Consider the following 25,568-nt stretch of genomic DNA (forward strand, 5'->3'; position numbering starts at 1 on the left):
TCTGACCACTTCCAGTCCTACTGGTTCAATTCACCTACCTAGAACAAGATATTCACCTTTTGTGGATCTGGTTCCCTTAAGGGTACCTTCACCTTTTTTGGACAAACCTAGGTCCCCTTCTATTGTTTCCACTTATTCTTCTAGAAGTTTGATGAAGAAGATGTGGAAAGAGTGGCGAGGAAGAGTCTCTCTGTGCAAGGTCAGATGGGTGTCTTACCGGTTGCTGTCCCTTTGGATCTGGGCCCATTCTTCTACTACACCCCCTCTACAAGTTCCTTCTCTGACTCCTTCAGCTGTCTCACAGCCCTTGGATCTGAGCCTTCTGGGTCCATCAGGCTCGGATCTGAAGATAGTAGTATTTTCAGTTCTAAAGCTTACTCTGAGTGCTCTGGTTCCATCAGATCTGGAGAGCTGTTGGAGCCAAAGCTTCCCTGTCAAATCCAGAGTGTTGGAGTCAACTCTGAAGCTCTTGGGACTGTCTGTGTTCCTCAGCACTGGATAGCTTGGCTGTGGATTCCATTTGGGTAGATTGCCTTCAGAGCGGGATAGACTGTGGTCCAAAAACTTGTCTTTTCAGATCCAAGATCTTTCCTTTCTCCAGAGTGGTCTGCCTTCGAGGCTGTGAATCGGGTTTTCTCTGCCTCAGAAGAACAGATGGTTCCAATCTCCTTGGATCCTTCTACCTTGATGTCTCTGCACTCAGAAACTCATTCCTAGCCACAGGGACAGCAAGGCCGAGCCCCCCAGGCTTCCCAACAGGGTATCTTGATTTCTTCTGATACCTTCCCAGAGCATCCCAGCAAGGAGGCCCCTTGTAAGAGGAAGCACTTCAACTCCCCAGAGGAGTTGATCACAGAAGATACAGACTTCAGTGAAGGTGAAGGGGCTCCATGGTCACCTCCTGAAGATTTCTTATTTGGAGACTTCCTTGAGGTCATTAATCAGATAGGTGGCTGGACTCCCAGTAACCCTTCATCCGAAGAGTCTGTATTCCTGGAGGCTTTCAGTACTGGTCTCTCTACCTCCTGGGTTACTCCACCCACCGATGAGCTTATTGAGTTGGTCTCTCAGTGGGCATGGAAGGAATCTGACATATTCAAGCCAATAACTAGAAGACCAAACAAGATTATGGTATCACCTTTGGACAAGCAGTTTTGGGGTATGGGTGTGCCCGTTGATGCCATGGTCATAGTGGTGGCAACCAAAATGGAACTTGCCGAGGGGAGTTCCACTGTTCATCCCCCTAACAGGGAGTCAAGGGTGATGGACAGGTTTGGGAAGCTTGTCTATGCTTCAACGACCTTTGCCTTAAGGTTGCTGAATTACTTGGCACATTTCATAAGATTATAGGAGATTACTAGGCTAATGGCTCTGGGGCCCTTACAAGCCTAGCCAAGAGTTTATCCCCAAAAAAGAAACCTCAGTCAGCACCTGTCACCCCTGTCAATGAGGGACATAGGTGGAACCCCTGAGACAAATTTGTGGTTGCCCATCCACTCATCAACGTTGTACTTGAAGATGGTCAGCGATGTGCTTTGTTTGACATGTATGGGGAGTCTATTCCTTAGATGGGGCAGCTTCTGGAAGACAAACCTGTCTCTCTAGCAGGTTTTGTTAATGTCACATATTATATTTAAGGGTTTTGATTGGGTACTATGCGAGGAGTTAGACTTATGGATACATTTTGCAAGATTACAGAGGGGTTTGACTAAGGAACTATCAAATACCCTGTCTGGATCCATTTCTGCAGAGTTCCAATCATATGTGACTTTTCATTTGGCTGCCTTGCAATCTATTTATAATTCTTACATGAGGCTCATTTCGCATGTAGCCAAAAGAACCTCAGAAGCAGTGGGTTCAGGCATTGCCATCAGGAGACATGTCTGGATGTGCTTATGTGATTTTGTGGAGCCCTTCAAGTCATTGTTTGTCAATGCTCCTTTTGATGGCATTTCTTTGTTTGGCCCCAAGGTGAAGGACACATTATCCATGTGTGAGAAGGATGTAAAGACCCTATCTGCTGTGGGAGTATGTTTGTTGACCACTCAAAGATCCTTTTCTAGGAATCGACAAGGTGGTCAGGAGATGTGGTTCAAGAAATCCCAGGGTCCTTTCCAGGACACACATGGAGGAAGCTTCCCCAGATGCAGAGGGGGGAACATCAAATGGTTGACGCTGCCCCTGCAGAAGAGGTGGCCAGCAAAACCAAGGGCCCTGAGATTCTTTCTTTGACAGACCCTACCAGCACTCCTAAATGGCCGGAGGCAATGGGATTCATTTATCCTTGCACCAGAGAGTCTGGTTAGACATAACACAAGATTCTTGGGTGCAAAGAATTATTTCCAGAGGGTATATAATACCCTTTTCCCTTCCACCTCCAGTCTCAAGAAAAAAGCCCTGATGATCCACCCAATCAGAGGGAGCAAGTAGCAATTCAAATACAAAAGCTGATAGAAAAAAAGAGTCATCCAGAAAGTCCCACCAGGCCAGATTGAATCCGGAGCTTACTCAAGATTCTTTTTAGTGCCAAAGAAAACAGGGGACTGGAGACCAATTGTGGATCTCAGCAACTTAAACAAGTCAGTTCAACACACCAAGTTTCGGATGGTCACAGCTCAGTCCATTCTCCCTTTTCTGGGTAAGGACAACTGGAGGTGCTGGATTGACCCACAGGATGCGTACTATCACATAAAGATGAACAGATGACCCAGAAGGCACTTGCACTTCTGGCTGGGAGCTAGTCGTTACCAGTTCAGAGTTCTGCCATTTGGACTCACCAAAGCCCCCAGGATGTTCACCAAATGTATGTCAGTAGTAGCAGCTCACTAGAGACTGCAGGGTTTCTGGGCGTTTCCATATCTAGATGGCTTGCTCAGTACCTGCCTGACCAGGCATCAGTTAATAAGGGCAAGAGATCAGGTTCTCAATATGTGTTCTGTTCTGGGGATAACCATAAACTACAACAAGTCTCATCTGGAACCAGCACAGGATTTGGAATTCATAGGAGCACTGCTTCACACAGAGTCAATGATAGCTTCACTGCCTCCCTCAAGGGTTTGAACTATAAGATCACAGGTCAGAAAAATAATCTGCAGTACCAAGATTTCAGCCCAATTGGTCCTTCAAGCTCTATGGTCAATGTCAGTGGCAATAATACTAGTACTTTTAGCCAGATTTTACATGAAGATTCTATAGTGGATGCTACCAACCCATGTTAACTCTGATACAAATCAGCCAGATGCAAGAGAGATCTCAAGTGGTGGGTTCAATCAGATCAGGTTCTACAAGGTTGTCCATTCATTAGGGTGGGGAGCATTTTCTGAAGAAAACAGTCCAAGGCACTTGGTCCCCTGAAGATGCCAGTTTGCATATCAATGTCCTAGGGATAACAATAGTGCTCTTAGAGTTGCAGGCCCTTCAGGATGCTCTCCCTTCAGGAAAGATTGCAATTGAAACAGACAGTATGTCAGTAGTTTGGCACATCAACAAACAAGGAGGGACCAGATCTTACCCCTTATGTTTAGTAGTGCTGTGGGTATGGCAGTGAGCGATCTCATCCAACTGCTTTCTCATAGCAATGCACATTCCGGGGAAGTCCAATGTGCTAGCAGACATCCTGAGGTGCATTCTTCCACCTCACAAGTGGGCTTTCAACAAGAATGTGACAGAAATTATTTTTCATCAGTGGGGCCAGCCTTACTGCAATCTTTTCACTTCTCTCCTGATCAACAAATGCAGCTACTTTGCCCTGATCTTCCCATGGGAAATCACTAAGAGATGCTCTACTTCATGATTGGCCCCCCAGTCTACTTTACGCCTATCCACCAATCCCACTAATTCCAAAATTCCTACAGAAAGCTGCCATGTGAAGAGCAAAGTCATACTCATGGCACCCTACTGGCCTCAACAGATTTGGTTCCCTTTCCTTTGGCCTTACTTACTTCACCAACCTTGGATTCTGGATCCAATTGCAGACCTCCTGTCTCACCCGACAGGGATGCTCCATCCAGAAATATCAAACCTCAGGCTGAAGGCCTGGCTTCTCCAATTCCTTTAATAGCCAGACACCCTATGTTCTCTTCCCATCCATATATACTTTTATCTTCGTGTAAACTCTGTTCCAGTAAATGGAAAAGATTTGTGTATTGGGCACATCAAAATCATGTTGAACCTTTTTCAGCTCCTATACATAACATCCTTGAATTTTTGGTCTTACTTTTTAAAGAAGGAGCTAATTCCTCAACTGTTAAAGTTCAATTAGCAGCAGTATCAAACTTTCACATTGAATTTGAAGGTTCCTCAGTAGCCTCTCATAAGCTATGCAGAGCTTTCTTGATAGGGTTGCCACCTTTTCAAATGTCCAAAGTGGGACATTTTTGGTACAAACGTCAGATTTTGCAGGGCAAAAGAAACCCATGGCCAGCACAGAACGTCAGTTTTTTGCCTAAATAAAAGCTTATTCTTGTAGCATTTTAGTTCCTTATTCTGATTCTTATAACATTTATGTGTTTCAGATACAGAATAATTGATGTGATAGTGTTCAATCTCGCCGTTTGTTCTTACACATGGGTTCGGAGCCGATCCTCGGCTCCGTGCCGGCCTCTTGCAAGCTCTGCATCGAGAAGAAGCTCGAGACAATCTAATACCCACAATCCCCCTCTGCCTTTACCTCAGATCTAGTTTGCCGCTGCTGCATACGCATCGTTGGGAGCTAGCTCGAGAGTTTCTAAGCTAAGATATAACTTTATTTTGTTATATTTTATTAGGATTCTATTCTATTTGATGTTTTTCAGTGTTAACTGTATGATTGTGTTGTGGTTCCGTTAATTTATTGGTACCGTTAACTATAATTATCGGTTAAATATTTGTCGGGGCCTACACCCTTCATATTTTACCTAGTTAAGGAAAATTTTACCGGATTTGACAATTTTCATCGGTTTTGACTAACTTTATCGGATTTGACTGTTTTTTACTGGATTTGTCTTTCTTCCCTATAATGTCTGAGAAGGTAAAGTCTGGTTTCAAGCGTTGTCAGTGTGGCCAGAAAATGTCGGTCACTGACAACCATAGTTCCTGCGTCTACTGCCTTGGCCCTCTCCACTTACAAGAGGATTGCTCCATCTGTCACTCTTTTAGTGGGAGGGTCATGACAGATAGGCGCAGGAAACTAATGGACAGAGGTCTATTGAAACCTGCTTTCCAAGAGGCTCTGGATGCTTCTGACCAGGCATCAAGTCCTCTAAGGAGTCGAGGACGTCGGAGCCTAAGTCATCGGCTCCGCGTTCATCTTCAAACGTTAGATCACCGGTTCCACAGCACTCGGGGCCGAGTGTTCAACTGGTATCGGTTCCTGAGCCTCGAGTCTTGGAACCGGTGATGGAGCTCCCTCCTTCGACCTTATTGAGGTCGGCTCCGTCTTCGGTTCCTTCGACCCGTTCTTCCTCCAAACTTTCGGATGTCGATGTGGATCGCGTGGTGCAGAAGTTATTGGAGCATTCGGCCCTCTCCAAACTTATTTCGGTTTCCACCCAGTTGGTGTCGAAACTTGAAGGCCTCCCTGTATCTCCATCCATTCCTCCTCCGAGACCGATTCAGTCTTTGGAGCCGGAAGAGGCTGATCTACTGATTGTGGAGCCCTCGGGTCCAGAACCGTCCTTTTCTCGGTCTGTTCCCCTCACCTCGACTCTGTCGGACCCGGTACCGGAGTCTCGGAGCCGACGGTCTGTTCTTGGTTCCAGGGCCGAGAGTCGAACCGACGTGTCGGTTCCGACTCTCCCTCGGGCCTCGGCGGATCGATTCGGCTCCGTCCTCGGGGTCGATGCCTTCGGTGCCTGTGTCGGGGATTCTTCCCATTTCTTCGGAACCGGGGGACTCTTCGATGCGGGACCCGTGAGCGTTTGACCTGATGAGGAAGGTGTTGTCTACCCAGACAACCACATCAGTGGAAGCAGTCTCTCCTCCCCATAAAGGGCCTTTGTCTTCATCTGCACCCACGGCCACATCCAAGCGTCGGGCACCAGTGTCTCAGCCACCCCTGGAGGGTGCCCCCTCTTCCTCCAAGGCTTCTTCGGATGCTCCCCACGAGGAAGTCCCTAGGAAGAGATTGTGTAAGAGGAGACACTTGGATTCTCCACAGGAATCCTTGACATCTGATACTGACTTAGATGAGTCAGAGGGGTCCCCTAAGTCACCTTCAGAAGATGTCTCTTTTTCGGACATATTGGAGATCCTGAAGCAGAGAGGTGACTGGCAGTCCCTTCCCCCTTCTGAGGATGAGTCAGTGCTGCTGAAGGCATTTGGTGCTCGCCCTTCCTCCTCCTGGGTCACTCCGCCCTTCGACGAACTAATGGAACTAATTGCTCGAAGGGCGTGGGAGGCTCCTGACACAGTGGAACCTGTTCCAAGGAAACCTAACAAATACATCACAGCACCTCAGGATAAGTCCTACCTTACAAAAGGAGTTCCAGTAGACGCTATGGTGGTGGCAGCAGCCACGAAAAAGGAGATGTCGGAGTCTTCTTCGTCTGTCCATCCTCCTAATAAAGACTCTAGGACGATGGATAGATACGGGAAGCGCATTTTTAGTTCAGCGGCTTTTTCCATGCGGTCCCTGAACTATTTGACCTATTTTACACGTCTACAGAGGGATCTAGTCAAAGAGTTGGGAGATACCCTCCAGGGTGCTACAGATGCAGCTGTCTCAGAGAAAGTGACAGCGCAACTTAATACCCTAACATCGATTGTTAACTCGTCCATGAGGCTGATTTCCTCGCAGCGAAGGTTCGAGTAGGGCAGCAGCTTCAGCGATTGCTCTTCGTAGACAATCCTGGATGCGCCTATGCTCCTTTGCGGAAGCCTTCAAGTCTTCCTTTACAAACGCCCCATTTGACGGTGCCACTCTCTTTGGCCCCAAGGTAAAGGAGACCCTTACCCGGTGTGAACAAGAGGGAAAGACTCTGTCTGCTGTCGGAGTCCATTTTCCACCCCAACCAGACCGTACCCCAAAGGGCAACGCGGTGGAAAAATGTGGTTTCAAAACCCCAAGGATCTTTCTCAGGCACACAGGGTGATGCCCCTCTAGAGGCAGAGGAGGGGCAGAGGTGGAAGACGCCGCCCTGGCGGCAGAGGGGTCCGCAACATCAAGGTGACAGGGAAACACTCCCTGGTAAACCTTTCCAGCACTCCTGAGAGGAGGCCCGACTGTCCTGCTCTGGGGGCAGTCGGGGGTCGCTTAGCTTTATACCCTCAGGCCTGGCAAAATATAACTACAGACAAGTGGGTAAAAAGCGTGGTTACCAGAGGTTACAACATACCCTTCCTATCCCATCCCATCCCAAAGAAAAGACTCCCAGATGTACCGCCCCATCTGAGAGCCAGCAGCTATAGAAATTTCAAAGCTGCTAGAAAAAAGAGTCATCCAACCAGTCCCAGCGGACCAGCAAGGATTCGGGACTTACTCAAGGTTCTTTTTAGTTCCAAAGAAAACAGGGGACTGGAGGCCCATTGTAGACCTAAGCTACCTCAATACTTTCGTCAGGAAAGAAAAGTTCCGAATGGTCACGCTTCAATCGATCCTTCCATTCTTACAGAAGGACGAGTGGATGTGCTCAATAGATCTAGAGGATGCATACTACCACATCAAAATGGCCAGGGCATCCAGAGATCATTTGCGCTTCCAGCTGGGAGCCAGTCACTTTCAATTTCGAGCCCTGCCCTTTGGTCTGACCTCAGCCCCCAGGGTCTTCACCAAATGCATGGCAGTGGTAGCGTCTCACTTGAGACGCCAGGGATTCCAGGTGTTTCCGTATCTGGACGACTGGCTCCTTTCGGCCACCACCCGGCGTCAACTACTGCAGGCCAGAGACTTTGTTCTTCAACTGTGTGTTCACCTAGGGATCTCCGTAAACTTCGGAAAATCCTTACTTCAGCCATCACAAAATATCTTGTTCATAGGAGCAGAATTAAACACACGTCAGTTGATTCTGAGGCTTCCCCCAGAAAGGATATTATCACTTCAGACTCATATACGTCTTCTACTCTTGTCAAGGAAATCTCCTGCAAAACTAGTACTGAAGGTGTTGGGCCTCATGTCAGCCTCCCTTATTGCAATTCCCCTGGGAAGGCTGCACATGAGAGTCCTACAATGGCTACTGTTTGCACAATGGTCGTTTCAACAACTACCTCTAACACACGAGATTCTTATAACAAAGACATGCAAAACAGATCTAAACTGGTGGCTTCAAACGTGCAACCTTTCCAAGGGGAGGCCGTTTGTGCTACCCACACCCACAGTTACGGTGACCACGGACGCTTCCCTGATAGGGTGGGGGGGCATCTTTCAGGGACAGACAGTCCAAGGTGAATGGACCAATTTGGAGTACAATCTGCACATCAATGTTCTAGAGTTGAGGGCAGTGTTTCTAGCGTTGCAACACTTTGCTCCCCTTCTTCCTCTAGGGACTATTGCAGTTCAGACGGACAACATGTCTGTAGTCTGGTACATAAACAAGCAAGGGGGAACCAAGTCCTATCAACTATGCAGAGAGGCCATGAGAATTTGGCAGTGGGCGGAGTCCACGGGTCGCTTTCTAATAGCAACGCACATCCCGGGGTCATCCAACGTCATAGCCGACAGGCTGAGCAGAGCAATTCTGTTACCGCACGAGTGGTCCCTAAAACAGTCAGTGGCGAAAAGGATTTTTCGCGTGGGGCCAGCCTTCCTGCGACCTGTTTGCGTCGCCAATGAATGCCAAATGCAGGAGCTACTTTGCCCTATTACCCCCTCCAGGGGAAGTCCCCAGGGACGCACTGGTTTACGATTGGCCCCCGGGACTCCTGTACGCATTTCCTCCATTTCCTCTGATATCAAAGTTTCTCCAGAAAGCCAGGAACCTACACAGGACGATAATCCTCATTGCTCCATTCTGGCCTCATCAAATTTGGTTTCCCTTCCTGAAGATACACTGCATTCGGGGACCCTGGATTCTGGACCCAGAGCCAGATCTATTGACTCACTCGTCAGGGGTTCCCCATCCCGCGCTCCGGTCACTCCATCTAGCAGCTTGGCTGCTCCAATTCCCAACTTAGCCAGGTCTGATCTTTTGTCACCAGCAGTCCAGGATATATTGGTGGCTTCATAAAGCTTCCACTACTAAAACATATACTAGCAAATGGAAGCGATTTGTATTCTGGGCGAATACACACCATGTGGATCCTTTTATAGCTCCTTTGAATAAGATATTAGAGTTCTTAACGGACTTATTTCATCAGGGTGCTTCTCCTGCTACTCTAAGAGTTCAATTGGCTGCCATTTCGAATTTCCATGTGGAAGAATGTGGAGCTCCTGTTATGGCTCACAGACTTTGTAAAGCCTTTTTAAAAGGAGTTTTTCATATTAGACCACCGGTCAGATCTCCGACGTCACCTTGGAGTCTAAATTTATTGTTATCTAAATTAATGTTGCCCCCTTTTGAACCCGCCTCTTCTTGCCCATTAAAATTTTTGTCCTGGAAAACTCTCTTTCTGGTAGCCATTACTTCCGCTAGGCGAGTATCTGAACTTCAGGCTCTCTCCATCAAGCACCCTTATTTGATCTTTCACTCTGACAGAGTTTCTCTTGAACCAATTCATCCTTCCTCCCTAAAGTGTGTTCTATTAACAATATTAATCAGTCCATTGAATTACCCACTTTCTTCAAAACCACTCCAACAAAATGGAGTATATGTTACACAAATTGGATGTTCACAGACAGCTAAGATTTTATTTGGATAGAACAAAAGATCACAGAAAAACAGATCAACTCTTTGTGGCTTTTGCTGATAGCAGGAAAGGACTTGCAGTTACCAAAAGAACTCTTTCTAAATGGTTAACGGATTGTATAATCTATGTCTACGATTCTTCAAATCAACCCCTTTTACACAAACCCAAAGGACATTCCACAAGGTCAGTGTCTATGTCTTTGGCTCATGCAGCTCGCCTACCACTGGACGCTATTTCAGCGGCTGCTACTTGGTCTAAGCCACATACATTTATTTCTCATTATAAAGTAGACAAGGTTTCTAGGGACAGGGCAACCTTTGGTTCCACTGTGCTCAAGAACGCCCTCCGTGAGTTCCTCAGGATCAAGGAGCTAGGGCGCTACCCATGTGTAAGAACAACGGCGAGATTGAACACTATCACATATAGAAGTTATGTCCTTACCATAACGTTCCATGTGGAGTGTTCATCTCGCTTTGTTCTTACAGTCCCACCCTCCCACCCTTAGGAAGAACGTTCTTTGATGCCTGGCCAGGAGCATTCTGCTACTGTTACGATATTGTGTACATAGCTGGCATATATATATATATATATATATATATATATGTGTCTGTTTAGATATATATATAGTTATCTGTAGATTCTTTCTATACATATGTGTATAAGCATGAATGTGCTATTCTGTAGATTGGTTTGCTTGCAAACTAGATCTGAGGTAAAGGCAGAGGGGGATTGTGGGTATTAGATTGTCTCGAGCTTCTTCTCGATGCAGAGCTTGCAAGAGGCCAGCACGGAGCCGAGGATCGGCTCCGAACCCATGTGTAAGAACAAAGGCGAGATGAACACTCCACATGGAACGTTATGGTAAGGACATAACTTCTATTTTTATGCAACTATTAAATAAACTATAGGAAATAATTTTGTCCTAAAATCTTAGGACATTTGCCATTTTTTCAATTTTTTTGCAGGACACAACTGCCCAAAGAGGGACTGTCCCTCGCAAAGTGGGACAGGTGGTAACCCTATTTCTTGAGAGATACTCTGCTTTTAAGACCTCCCTTTAAAGACCCTGCTCCCCCATGGGGCCGCAGTCTGGTACTGCAGGCACTTATACAGTCCCCCTTTGAACCAGCAACTAAATGTGACCTTAAATATCTTACTTGGAAAACGGGTTTAGGCATTACATCTGCTAGACAAATTTCAGAAATTCAGGCATTTTCTTTAAAACCTCCATACATGATTTTTCACAAGGACAGAGTGACAGTATGAACCAATGCATCCTTTCTTCCCAAAAAGGTGTCAGAATCCAGTATCAATTAGTCCATTCATTTGCCAGTTTCCTTCCCAAAATTTACTAACAAAGGCGAATATGTTACATTTACTGGATGTTCACAGACAATTATGTTTTTACCCGCATAGGACAAAAGACATAAGAAAAACAGACCAATTGTTTGTTTCCTTTGTAGATTTAAAATTGGGAAAACAAGTTGCCAAAGTAACCTTAGCCAGATGGCTAACTGATATATCATTTATTTATAAAAAATTGGGTGTAATATTACCACAACCAATATGAGCTCATTCAGCTAGATCCTTGGCAACGTTTTCAGTTTTTCTTTGTAGGACATCCATGTATGACATAGGTGTAGCAGCTGCTTGGGCTACTACCTATACTTTTGTTACTCATTGCAAATTGGATCTGGTGTCCAGAGGTAGAGCATCTTTTGGTTCAGCTGTGCTCAGGAACATCCTTTCTTGAGTCCACCCAAGATTTTAGGTAGCTGGGGACTCTGACCATCAGTTGAGGATAGAATGAACATTGACAACATCAGATAAAGAAGTTATATATGCTTTCCATTTGTGTTGTCCATTTTCATTCTTCCTCAACTACCCATCCAACATCCACAATCCTTTGCAAACTTCTGGAAGAATGAGTCTTTAGGGGACGCCACTGTTCTTTGTATTGAGCTCCAGATATAGTCATTTTATGTACTGACTGCATGCAAATTTTCTCCTCCTTTATCTATGCATAGTTAATATTTCCTTTCTGGGAAAAATCAGCAACTAAGATCTGAGGTAAGTTAGGGTTGGTGCATTATGGGTAAGAGAGAAACTCGAGTGTTCTTGGTTGCCACGGACTTTAACAATGACCAAGTCGGATCTGAGGGATCAGATCCGAACCCATCAGTTGAAGAAGAATGAAAATAGGCAACAAAGATGGAATGTTATGGTAAGTACATGACTTGTTTTTTGGTATATTGGCAAGCTAGAATGGCATTATTGCCTGTACTTAAAATATTTGTATGTACGTAAGCATGTAAGAAAATGTTAGGAAGTTTCTGGCTCTCTCTACATTCAGAGACAGAGTTGTGCAGTTTCCTTATTCATTTTTTTCGTTGTCCTTTCTTGGTGTACAGGTAGTTTGCATGAGTCTATGATGTGCACTTCATATGATCTATTAAACATTAGGATACATCAGCTAATGCTAAACTGCCCAATTAAGACAGTGGGTGCCATCAGTTTCCATATATCACACCTTCTGTATCATCGTCTTTACTTTCACCATCTGAAAAGTTGTTTCTAAACCTGAGGAAAAAGCAGAGTAAATAACAATTCTGCAAAGTCTGCGCATTTCAGGAATAAAGGAACACCACTCACATCCTATGCAAGACGGTGGTGCTGAGGTAACGTTGTTGCCTCACAGTAAATGCTGTCCTGTTCGATTCTTAGCTAGAGCGTCTTCTGTGTGGAGACATGCATGAATGGGTGTACCTTCATTGAAGGTTGTGCGTCAGGGCCGGCAACTCGGCACATAAAAATTTACTGCCAATCATTAGCGGACTGGAGTTCTGCTGTGGTGACCCCTAACCGGGAAAAGCCGAAAGACACAACAACAACTCACATCCTATGCAAGACCATTCATTAAATGATTTAGTAGGTCATATTGCTGATTCTTAAAGCCCCACCAATACACACAACTAACATCTTATCCCTGAATGACTTCAAAGTATTTCTTCTTTCAAAACCAGCATAAGAAAATTCTGCATCTTTTTAATACTGCTGCCTCTATTGTTTCCCAAACTCCAGCAGCATCTCTATTCAACTTCACTCCTGCATTTAGATTTGGAACAGCAAATTCCCAACTCCTAAATAAACTAGACAGAAGATCCTCTTCAAAGTATGCTGAACAATACCTAACATTTCTAGAAATGGCTGCCCCATTTACCTCTCAACCTATAACACGTCATTAATGTATCTTTCACCTCTGGGTACATTTCTGATCAGTTGAAACATGCTCATATAATACCCCTTCCAAAACAATCTAAGCCTAATATCACTAAGGACTTTAGGTCAGTTTACAGCCTATGTCCACTTGCCAACATATTTGATAAGCATGTCCATGAACAACTCATTGTTTTATTTATTTTTTGAGACCACTGCTGCTGACTTCAAGCCTTGCCTGCTCCTATTCTTCCTAAACTCCACAAACCCACCCTGATACTGCCTCTATATGATATGCATTGGGAAGGCCCCTGCTTGCAGATCACTTGAGCATGGAGTCCTCCTTTTACATGCAAGGTCCATGGGGAATATGGCTTGCCAGGCAAGTGGAGTGAGATGGGACAAGCAGGGGCTATCATACTGTGGCGTGTGGCAGTGTTTCCGAGCTCTAATGTTCTCTGTCTTATGTCGATATCATCACATAAGACTGTGTGGACAATGGGGCATACTCTTGACTGTGTGCCTCTCTCCAGGCCCAACTAATCCCCTCACCTACTCTGCCCCCACCCCCACCCCCATGGCTGGCATCTTCTGTCTGAGCTCTAGCTACCAGCAGAGCTCCATTGTTGAGAGGTCCGGCATGCCCCCCTCCTGGAATACACATGCCCCTTTTTCTGCTTGCACTTTCAAGCATCTGAGCAACTAATTGAACTCCGGTTGCCTGGACCATATTCAGAGCTTTATTCCTCCTTGCCATTAGTGTAGGCATGAATGAATAATTAATTGAACATATTATTAAATGCAGCCTTCTCACTTATACTCACTAGGAGTTAAGTCAGGATTTAGTATCTTAACTTCCCTATTTAATGTAACAAACACAATCTAAAAACAACATTAACCATGACCTTCACACTGGAAGTATCTTTATGAATATATCAAGAACATTTGGTACTGTAAACCGCACTGTGCTACTCAGAAAGCTTGACTCAATAAACTTTGTCCTGAAGTCATTAACTGATATCAAAATTACTTTAATCACAAAACTTTTCAAGTTGTTCTTTGCTTCAGTATCTCTAATATAGGGGTCTCTCAGAGGACAGTACTTGGCATTCACTTTTTCCAGTATTTGGAACAAACTTTCCATAGATCTTCCATCCTTAGACCTCACAAGGTATACAGACAACATCCTCCTGCTTACAAATAAAATGGCAAACTAATTTTAACTTCCTCTGGAAAGGGATAAGTCAAAACCACATTAATATTAACACAGACAAGATGGCTTCTATACTATTTGCAAACACCAAGAAACTGCAGGTCCTTATATTATCATAACTAGCTTATTTGAACTGTTTCTTTCTGAAACTGGTACGCCTTGTTTGCTGTAGCATAGGCTAAATTCAGACCTGCTGAATTTAGCTTTGTTTGTATAACTTGAGCACTAATCCAAACCATCATTTTTTGGAGAAGGTTCCCCTGCACCCTAGTGTCAGGAGTGTGCAGTTAGAACTTGTCTGATTGAAGACTGCTGGAACGGGGCTCAGTTTTTAGCTTTTTATTGGTTAATTTGTTTAAATCAGTTTGCTCATTTGCTACTGTTATATAAAAAAAAAACAAAAAAACACTTTATGCATCGCCACTTAGCTAGGGTTAAAGTATTCCTGGTGCCATAAAGTCTGCTCTTCAAATTTTCCCTTAGAACTAGCCAGTTTTTTAGTTTTAGCACTCAAATCTGTTTCTTTGAGCTCAGCACTTGTTCAGAACTCGTTGTAAGCACTAAGTAAGCTACAAATTACAACAACACTCAACTTTCCTCACTTTTCAAGAGGAAAACAGTTTTTAGTACTTAATAAATAAGCACCCATCCAGGCATGTCTAAGGGTCAGCTCCTGGTGTTTTCTTCTGTCTACCTGATGAATCTGGGCATCTTGGGGCAATGCAGCAATTGCCTCATGTACACAGACAACCCTTTCCTGCTACCACCCAACACTACAACCTGTGAGAGATGCACTTATATAGCCAAACTGGAAGAAAAGTTCTCTTCACCCAAGACTGGACTAGATAGTCAAGAGGAGGAGCTAAACACTTGCTCCACACTCATCACATAATCCCGCAAAATCTACACCACCAAAACACACACATAGCAACACAAAACACACACCTACATTCGCAGAGGCTCTCAATAAAAATCTACTCAAGCAACAGAGACCTCCAAAGTAGAAACATATGCAACCTCCACCACCCCCAACGCAACCCAAATGACACACAGTCCACAAACTCAATGTGCCACTCAACCACAGCCCATAAGGCATAACAACGTACCCAACACTCTAGTCATAGGTGACTCTATAGTTAGGCATACTGATGTTCCACTCACCAGGCTAAACAAGGAGAAAGTTACTGTCAGCTGCCTGTCGGGTACCAAGATCCGCCACATAATGCACACACTCAGGTCACTCCACAACAAGTACAAATATGACTCTGTCATTGTCCATGTTGGTGTGAATGACCTGAGACGTACCTCCCTGGACTACATGAAAAGAGACATGGAGGAGCTCTCCGATCTTGTAGCCCAGGCAGGTATGATCCTAGCCCTGAGTAGCATCCTGCCATCACCCAGAATGATACCACAGTACAAAGACAAAATGATTGAATTCAACAATTGGCTAAGCTTCTGGTGTCATTCTAAGGGGATCCAGTATCTGTCTGCCTGGGATGACATGATCGACATACCACGATGCTTTGCCAGCGATGGCCTGCACCTGTCGCCCGTGGGATTCTGGATACTGGCTAAGGCTCTTGCCACCCCTATAGTGCCTTTTTTAGGCAAGGTTCAAATGACAAATTCACCACTGTAACAGGTACAAGCAAGCAAAGTCTGAGGGTAATGCTACTCAATGCTAGAAGTCTAAACCTCAAAATGCAGTCACTCGAGGCACTCCTTAAAATGGAGAACATTGACATCTGTGCAATGACAGAGACCTGGTTCAAGACTCCATTGAGCACCCCTGCATTACCAGGCTATAAGTTATACCACACCTTTCAGCCACCTAACCTGGACCGAAACACTAAAGGTGGAGGCGTGTCCTTATTCATTAAGGAAATCCACACCTCCAGGCTAGTTGCTCCACATAATGCATCCGAGATTATCCAAGTGCAACAAACTCTGGGCAAGACCACAATCCAAATTGTAACTTGCTACAGATCCCCCACCATGCCCCAGGATTCCCACTCCTCATTTCTTGATACACTGGAAAATATTAGGGTACAACCCAACACCCTAATAATGGGTGATTTCAACTACCCCACCATTAACTGGGAAAACTACTCATGTACCAATGCTTTTGCTCAACATTTTCTGGAATTCATAAATTCCAGTGCCTTGGATCAACTTATCCACACCCCCACCAGGGGCAGCAATATCCTAGACCTGGTCACTACCGACATGGGCAACCGGTGTACCACACCAGAGGTCAATTCCTTGTTGCTCAGATCCGACGACAAGCTAATCAGCCTAGACATCCACACCCCCCACCCCACCCCCCATTAGGGAAACCACCGTAAAAAAGTTCTCCAGAGGCAACTTGATGCTTCTTAAGACAGAAGTGGCAAACTTCACAACACCCATGCAGACGGACAATAGAGTTACGACTGCTGAATCCTACACAAATGCACTTTATAAGCACTTAGATGAGTGCATGGATTGTGCTTTCCCGAACAGAACCAAGATGCTATCGTCCAAAAAAAGGAAGCCAATGTGGTGGTCCCCTGCCATAAACAAACTCTACAACAGAAGAAAGAAACTGTTGCAAAAAAGAGTAAAATCCCATGACTGGAAGAACTCCCTGGTCAGCTTCAGTAAGAAGCTGAGATCCCTCATAAAATCCTCCAAAGCTAGTTATGAAAACAAAATTGCCACTAATTCTAAAGACAACCACAAAGCATTCTATAGCTATGTCAAGAATCTCAATGGCAACACTCAGATCTGCTGTGAGTTACAGCACAATGGCACTAAATATACAGAACCAACTGATATTGCCAACATCCTGGCAGATAGGGTCAGTGCTAACTTTACCCCCCCCCCTCACCCCCTAAAGGGCCCATCTCTATATCAGAAGAATGCAAAGTTCCTGTAATCATGGCTACACAGGTAAAAAACACACTCTCCAAAGCCAAGAACACAGCATCCATGGGACCTTACAACATCCCAGGCTGCGTTCTACATGAACTACAGAATGAACTGGCACCCCACCTAAGCACCATGTTCAATCATAGCCTCAACTCAGGCTTTGTGCCCACTGAATGGTGCACAGCGGCGGATATCCCACTCCACAAAGGGGGAGTCACCACGGACCCCGGGAACTACCGCCCCATTCGCCTAACGAGCCTGGTCTGCAAGGCCATGGAAAGTATCATCATGGAACTTATAAACAAAGACAATGGTAAACTCCAAACTCTGGACTCCATCCAGTTCAGGTTTGTAAAAGGCAGATCATGTCTGCTAATCCTGATTGACTTCTTTGAAGCAGTTACCAAAGCCATAGACGAGGGTAAGGTGGTTCACACAGCCTATCTAGATCTCGTCAAGGCTTTTGACACCATCCCCCACTCTGGAATTATAGATAAACTGACTAAACTAGGTATAAATTTCTATGTCACAAGATGGGTTGCCAACTTGGCTCACTGACAGAACCCACACTGTGAAAGCAGCAGACTCCAAATCTGACTTCAGACCAGTGACAAGTGGAGTACCACAGGGTTCAGTCCTGGGTCTTCTCCTGTTTGGTATCTACTTTTCTGAAGTACAGGCTAATACAGAAGATCTTTGGCTAATGAAGTTCACAGATGACTGCAAACTAGGAGCCATAATCGAAACTCCTAAAGATGTGGACATCCTACAAAAGGGCCTCACTGAGACAGATGCCTGGTGTCAAAGCCATGGCCTCAAGCTCAATGCCAAAAAGTGCATTGTCATCCCCTTTGGTAAAAACTCTGTACCCATGAGCTACCACATAGGTGGTAATCTACTTAACACCGAAAGTGTGATAAGAGACCATGGGACACAGGTGGACAGTAGTCTCTCCTTTGATAATCACATGGCCACAGTAGTCAGGAAATCCTTCTATATGGTACACCTCATCACAAAAGGTTTCTCATCCAGGAAAAAAGAGGTCATTGTTCCCCTCTACTCGTCACTCATTAAACCCTTTATAGAGTACAACACCCCTTTTGGTATGTACCTCACAAGACATCTACAGCAACTGGAAAGGCCACAGAAATACCTCACAAAGAGGATTACTGGCCTTAAACAGATGCCCTACGCAGACCGTCTCACAAAACTCCAGCTTTACTCCGTCACATATCGCCTACTCAGAGGCGATCTCTGCCTAACATACAAAGCTATGCCAAACCCAGAGCTGTTGGACATGCTCCACTTAAAGAAATCCCAATCCCTCTGAGCTACACCCTTTAGGGACCTAAACCTTGTCACCACAATAAACAGAACATACTGGAGGGATAGATTCCTGTCCCAGAGACTTCCCATACTCTGGAACAAACTACCTGTCTATATCAAACAAAGCTCCTCATTAGCACTCTTCAAGAAAAATTTTGATGATTGGATGGGAAATAGGAAATTCACCCCGGGGATCACCTCTGTGGCTCTGCTCGACAGGGACGCAGGAAAATAATTTTCTTGGGTGGCGAAAGCCAGGGTACCTTTTTGGCTAAGTTAGTATAGGCCCTGGGTTCAATAGCCTAGTACCTACCTATGAACTGACCAGCAATGACATAGGAATATCTGAAGTCCAACATACAAATATGTTGGATTGCACATGGACCCTACACTAACCTTTCAGCTCACACAGAATGTATAGTGAATAAAATGTCACAACTGTCAACTCTCTTACATAATGAGTTAATTTCTTTCTCACAAGCCAGGAACTGCCTACCTAAAAATTTACTCATTCCAAAGGTAGAGCATGTCCTTCCCATCACCTTTTTAAATGCTTCTTCAAATAAATCATTAATTCAAACTACAGTGAACAAAGTATGTTGCTTTATTTATTTAATAAAACCAATGCCCCACCACTTTCTCCACTAAGAAAAGTCAAACTGGCTTCCTGTTACTGCACAAGCAACCCTTTTTTTCTGCACTTTTCTGCTCATATTTATCTTTTAACATAATTGTGAACATCTTTCTTCAAAAGTGGCATACAAAACTCCCGCCTATGACCTCAGGTCAAATAATGATGAAGTATTAATCCTGTAAGGGTATACCTTCAAGTATGCCACAAGAGAAAAAACATTAAGCAGCATGGGGCAGCTTGCTGCAAAAGCCAACCTGACGAAATGAGAAAGCAGCAAGCATTGTATTGTTTTGAATGTAAGCTTAAGAAATATTTCCTCTCTGACAATGTAAATGTTTCAAGAGATCCTGGTTCCTTATACTAGAATTCCTTATCATAGGATCATAGAAATAACAAGACGGCAACCACTTGCATCTTGCCAGTACCCACAGTCAGACTGAATCTTCTCTCTTGAGGAGTCCCAGATCACTGAAGTGTGGGGTGAATTTGTGAATACCCATCCAGTTCCCGTTTGAAGGAAGATATTAATTCACTCACAATATTCCATAAATTCCAACAAAAAACAAGCAAATGGAAACAATCCTGTACAGTCTCAGTTGTCCAGTTTAAGTCCTTTGGTTGTTGTGTCTTTCGGCTTTTCCCGGTTAGGGGTCACCACAGCGGAACTCTGCTCCGCTAATGATTGGCAGTAGATTTTTTACATGCCGACTTTCCGGGCCTGACACACAACCTTCAACGAAGGAACGCCCACTCACGCATGCCGCCACACAGAAGACGCTCTAACTGAGAATCGAACGGAGCAACATCTTATTGTGAGGCGACAACGCTACCGCAGCACCACCACCGTATGGGAATTATTTTCTGGGTTAAGTTATATAGTACAATTTGTCATTTTTCTTTTTCAGAGTGCAGTTATTAACTCTACATATTTTAACTGCATATGTGCATTTTCAGTTATATTCTGTTTCTAAGCATGATTGTGTGAAAAATATTTAATTCCATCTAACATTGTGTCTTACTCAAACTGAGCCTGGGTTGTGGCTGAAAAGAGGCTTGGTGCCAGTCCAAAAAACTGATCAACAAATAAATATTTCAGTGAGTCAGTTGCTCAGTCAGTCAAACATCTTCAGTGAGAACTTAATTGCCATAGTAAAGGTAGTAACATCCAAATTCCCTTTGGTACCTGTAGCTTCTTTGGGCCACCATACTAGATAGGAACACTTAGGAATATGTCACCTGACTTACAGGCTTCCAACTGCTTTTTTTTTTCCAAAATTTAAGTATATCATACAGGCTTACTACTAAATGGTATTTTAGCTAGTTATCTAAACACAATTTTAGCAACTGCTACAGTAGAAAATAAACATTTTTTTGTCAATTTACTATCAGTGAAGCAAGTGTAGAGGATGAATTTTTCCTGATGCGCTGTAGATTTGCCCCCATCCTAATAAGGTTACTACTACTGGCTTCCTTTAAAAAAAAAAAAAGCATTTCTCATCTCCTGTCTGTCATGCTGTTGGAAGTAAATAATGCTGACAATGTTTTAAAAGAATAGCACTTGTAAATAATTTTGGAATGTTTATATTTTATTATTTCGTCACAGTATTATATTTCTGTGCTTTAATTCATCAGGGAAGCAGATGCTCTTACTGGAATTTGTGAAATTGCTTTGTGTTATGTGTGAGTAACTTAAAAGTGACATTAACTGCATTTCCTGTTTAAATGTGGTTAAAGGCAATCCAAATTAAATGAATGTTTTGATGGAAACCAATTTCTAATCTCTTGCAGAGAAAGACTGCACTAGAAAATCGGCCAAACATGAGATCATCAGCTGGGCAATAGTTCCAAGTGATAATCATTACTCTCTTTAAATTGACTAAGCTGCTATGTGTTAAAAAGGTTTCTGTCAGAAAAATATTTATACTAAACTTGCTTGACAAAATAATATCTGTTTTGAATTTTGCTAAAATCATTAAAGTCAAATTATTCTTAAAGCTTTTAAAATATTTCATTATTTTTTTCTCACTCCCCCTAATACCCCAGACATTATGCAGAGGGAGTGATTCATTTCTGAACTTCCTAAGCTATTTAGTAGAACAGGAGGGCTTTATCAACTCCAATGTATTTGGTCCAAGGTCCATTTTCAGTGGAGACATGAGAAGAAACTGCAACTTGTACTTTTCAATATGAAATTATATGCATATGCAAGAAACTGTGTATACCAAACATGGCAATAGTAATTACAGATGGAATAAATAACATCAAAAATAGTAAGACAGTACTGCATAATTAAATTAATACATTTTCCACAAAATGATTTCATAATACTAGGTGTTAAATTTAGCATGAACTGATAATTCTTACATGAGTTGATTGCACGGCCCCCAGCCGCCCCACATCATTCGAATTACTTATGTCATGCTTTGCCTTACTCTTCAGTTTCCATCCTTTCAACACACTGCAGCTGGCCAAGACTGCCCTGAAATAAGTGAATTAAGCTGGCAGTCTGGGGGACACTAAGTTTTCAGAAGCCATGGGGTCCTAGATATACTCTGAGGTGCATCTGGGGTCCTGAGGTACATTTTAGAGTCCCCCCCAATATTTTGATATAGTAATGGCCTTAGTAAAAGTCTTGTCTAAGAAGAGAAATGCTGTTTTATTTTCTTTCAAGGAGGAAGTAAGCTATGCTCAAGGTATAATGTTCAAAGCCAACAAAGAGAGTTTTACCCAATAAACCGAGAAGACAAATGCATATGGGGATACATGAATCATACTTAGATATATTGCCTGTCTACCCCCCAAAATAACATATGCACCCCTCTGATGTTAGATTGAGATGAAAGTGTAAGAAAAAAAATAGCAACAATCATATTTAAGTTGCTATTGCCATGCATTCACACAGCATGCCTCCTTACCCCCATCCCAAGAAGAAAGACACTTTCTTTGTACACCTCTGATGTCAGATTGGGACAAAAGTGAATGAACACATTACCCACCATAGCATAATTCAGCATGATGGTGTCAGATGTATACATATAGCATGCTTCCTTAAACCTAATCACAAAACATAGACCACTATATACATGTCTGATGTCTAATTATGAGGAAAATGAAAAAAGTAATGATCACAGTAATGTTTTAAAGCTTATCACTTCTAGACAGTCCAGGGTGTTTAGTTAAACTATAACAACTTTCCATGCAAACCTCTGAGGTATGATTGTGAGGAAAGTTAAAGAAATAATGACCACACTTGGGGTTTACAGCCCCAAGTTATTGTGTAGTTACCTCCTTTCCACGTTAGGTGAAGCTCAGTGCAGAAGCTGATGTTGAGGGCTGTCCAACTTAGCTTGTCTTAAAATCTCCTTATACAGCTGGGGTGTAATGGTTCCCGGCAGCCCTGAGAGTCTAGATGCTCTGTGATGCATTTTTCTTCCTTATTTTTGAAAGATAACTACGTACTTGTTTTTTACTGCTGTCCAGAAGAGTTAAATTTGTATCCCAACCTTGTATGTTTCCACAATTACATTTGATATTTTTACACACACACACACACACACACACACACACACACACACACACACACACACACACACACACACACACACACACACACACACACACACATATACACACACACACACACACACACACACACACACATTGCACACTTATCTATAGAAAAATTGGTAGAAAGCCAGGTCACCTAAGGCATGCCTTTGGGATGCTGGTAGAAACAAAAACACCTGGATATAACCCACACAGAGACAGGGAGAACACAGAAGAAACCATGACGAGAACTCAGCTGGAGAACCAAGCCTTGTGAGTTGGTATTGATACTCACTGTGCCACTCTGACAATGATCAGTTGCTTTCACACACATCCTGCCTAAACACTGCTGATGTTTGACCGTGAAGGAAATTATGGACAGCTTATTACTATAAGATGTACTACAACCCCCCCCAACACACACACGCATGCACACACATGCATGCACACACACGCACACAAACACAGACACGCATGTGCACACACACACACACACACACACACACACACAAAATGATGCATACACCAGAACAATGATTGTTTTGCATGGATTTCAGCAAATACAATACATTGTATGATACTGCTGATTTGTAGACAGCCCCAGTACCCAGTAGTTATAGTCACTTTGTTGACTGTGTATACCTTGTATGTCATATTGTGAGAAAAATATAATAAGGACCTCTTGCTTCACGCAAATGCACATTAATCCTGAAAAAGCTAGAATAATGAGTGTTTAAACTGATCAAATGACAGCAGAGTCGGTCACTTACATTCACAGACAGCTCCTGTACCAAGCAGTAATAGTCACTCTGACTTTGTGCATTTTGGATATCTGATTGAGATAATAAAAATAATATGCGCTTGCTTCACACAAATACACAGTAATCCTACAAAAGCCAGAATAACAACTGCTTAAGCTGAACAAGTTACTCGCTTTTATTCACAGACATAGCAGGCATAGTCACTTTGACTATTGACAAAGCCAGATGCAAAACAGAAGGCTGATTCATAGCTCTCAACCTTTCCTCTCCAAAATGTCGCACACCATCTCTTGCAGTATGAAACAAATGGGCAAACTGCAGAATATTTGCTATCAAGTTTACCTTGGAAGCTTGCAGCATACAAAAACATTCTTTTGATCAATTGATATGATTCAATGTTATTTACCATGGATATTTGTAAAAGTTTCTTAAAAATGAATGCATAGTTGTCAGACTGTAAGAGACCAATACACACACATAGGACGAGTGCAGGGTTCCAAAATGTATAAAGCACCAACAAAAATGAACCAGCACTCAGGAGACAGGCTGTTTATATATTTAATGTGGCATCCATAAAGATATCAGCATCAGCAAACCGGTTTCGGCTAAAATAACATAGCCTTCTTCAGTGCAAGACAGCAAACACATGGTGCATTCTGGTATCCATTTATATAGAAAATCCTTAAAGTGACAAGCACAAAAATCACTTATATAAGCTTATAGTATGTAAGCTTATAATATGTAATACTTGTCCATATCCCTATTATTCAAACACAATTATATACAAAAACTTATGTTTCTAAAATAAACATTTGAAATAACACTTTTAAACAATATATATATATATATATATATATATATATATATATATATATATATATATGTATAGGGATGAACAACTAATAGCTTATCAGCATGAATTTCAAGATATTTCATTAAGCCCAGGTTTAAATAAAGCCCCTAGCCTAGTTATCCAGGAAAATTCCATATTATTCAATTTTTCATGCCAACCTGCTTTATTAGCCCTGTGCAACTCTATTTTATCAATAATAACAAATCTGAATTGAGCCGTTTTATGTGTCCTAGTATGTTTGAATAGTGCATTAGACAGTTTGTGATTTCTGATAGCACTTAAATGTTCACTGATACGATATTTGAGTGGTCTAGATGTTTGTCCCACATAAAATGCAGAACAAGAACAAGTGGCCAAATATATCACCCAATCCGTGTTACAATTCCCAAAAATGTTGATGTAATATATTTTGGGAGTATTCTTGCTGGTAAACTCCATGGTTTTGTAAATATATTGGCATGAACTGCAATGTCCACAGGGATAACATCCTCTCAATTGGTCACCCAATATAGTGGTTTGTATTGGTCTAGGGGGATTATATCTCTTATAATGTGTGAAATGACTGTTTAATGTTCTTCCCCTCTTATATGAAAAAGAGCAAGTGGCCGGTAGAATTTCACCAAGATGTTCATGAGCTCTTAAAATCTCCCAATGATTATTGACAATTCGTCTGAAAAGGGGAGTATTGTTACTAAATGTGGTTATAAACCTAATTCTCTGGTCACTGTTATTTACTTGATTCGCTTGCTTGTAACAAAGCAATTCTGACCTACATGTGTTTCTGACTTGGTTTTTGGTTTGCATAATGCGATCAGGGTGATAACCCCTTTCAGTGAACCTCTGCGCCAAATCATTTTCACATACCAAATGTGCCTCCTGAGATGAACATATGCGTTTGATCCGCAAAAGTTGTGATTTGGGAAAGTTGTTGATGATGTGGCGGGGATGATTACTGGTGGCATGAAGAAGAGTATTATATTGTGGGAATTTCCTATGAACTTTGGTAGCCAAAGTATGATCACTTTGTCTAGAAACTACCACATCCAAAAATATTATTTCTTGATATTGTATTTGTAATGTAAAATGAATGCCCTTATCATTGTTATTCAAATATTGGATAAATTAATCTGCCAATTCCAAATCACCCCGCCACACCATCCAACAATCGTCTAAATACCTGCGCCAAATATCCAGTTCCTAAATATATCTATTGTTGTTAGAGTCATAAATATATTGATGTTCATAAAAGCCCATAAATAGATCAGCATAAATGGGAGCAAAAGAAGCTCCCATAGCCGTACCCCTCACCTGCCAGTAAACCTGCCCTTCAAAATGGAAAACATTTTT

Source organism: Protopterus annectens, chromosome 9.part0 (genome assembly GCF_019279795.1).
Source record: "Protopterus annectens isolate FY-2018-M chromosome 9.part0, PAN1.0, whole genome shotgun sequence".
Taxonomy (NCBI): domain Eukaryota; kingdom Metazoa; phylum Chordata; order Ceratodontiformes; family Protopteridae; genus Protopterus; species Protopterus annectens.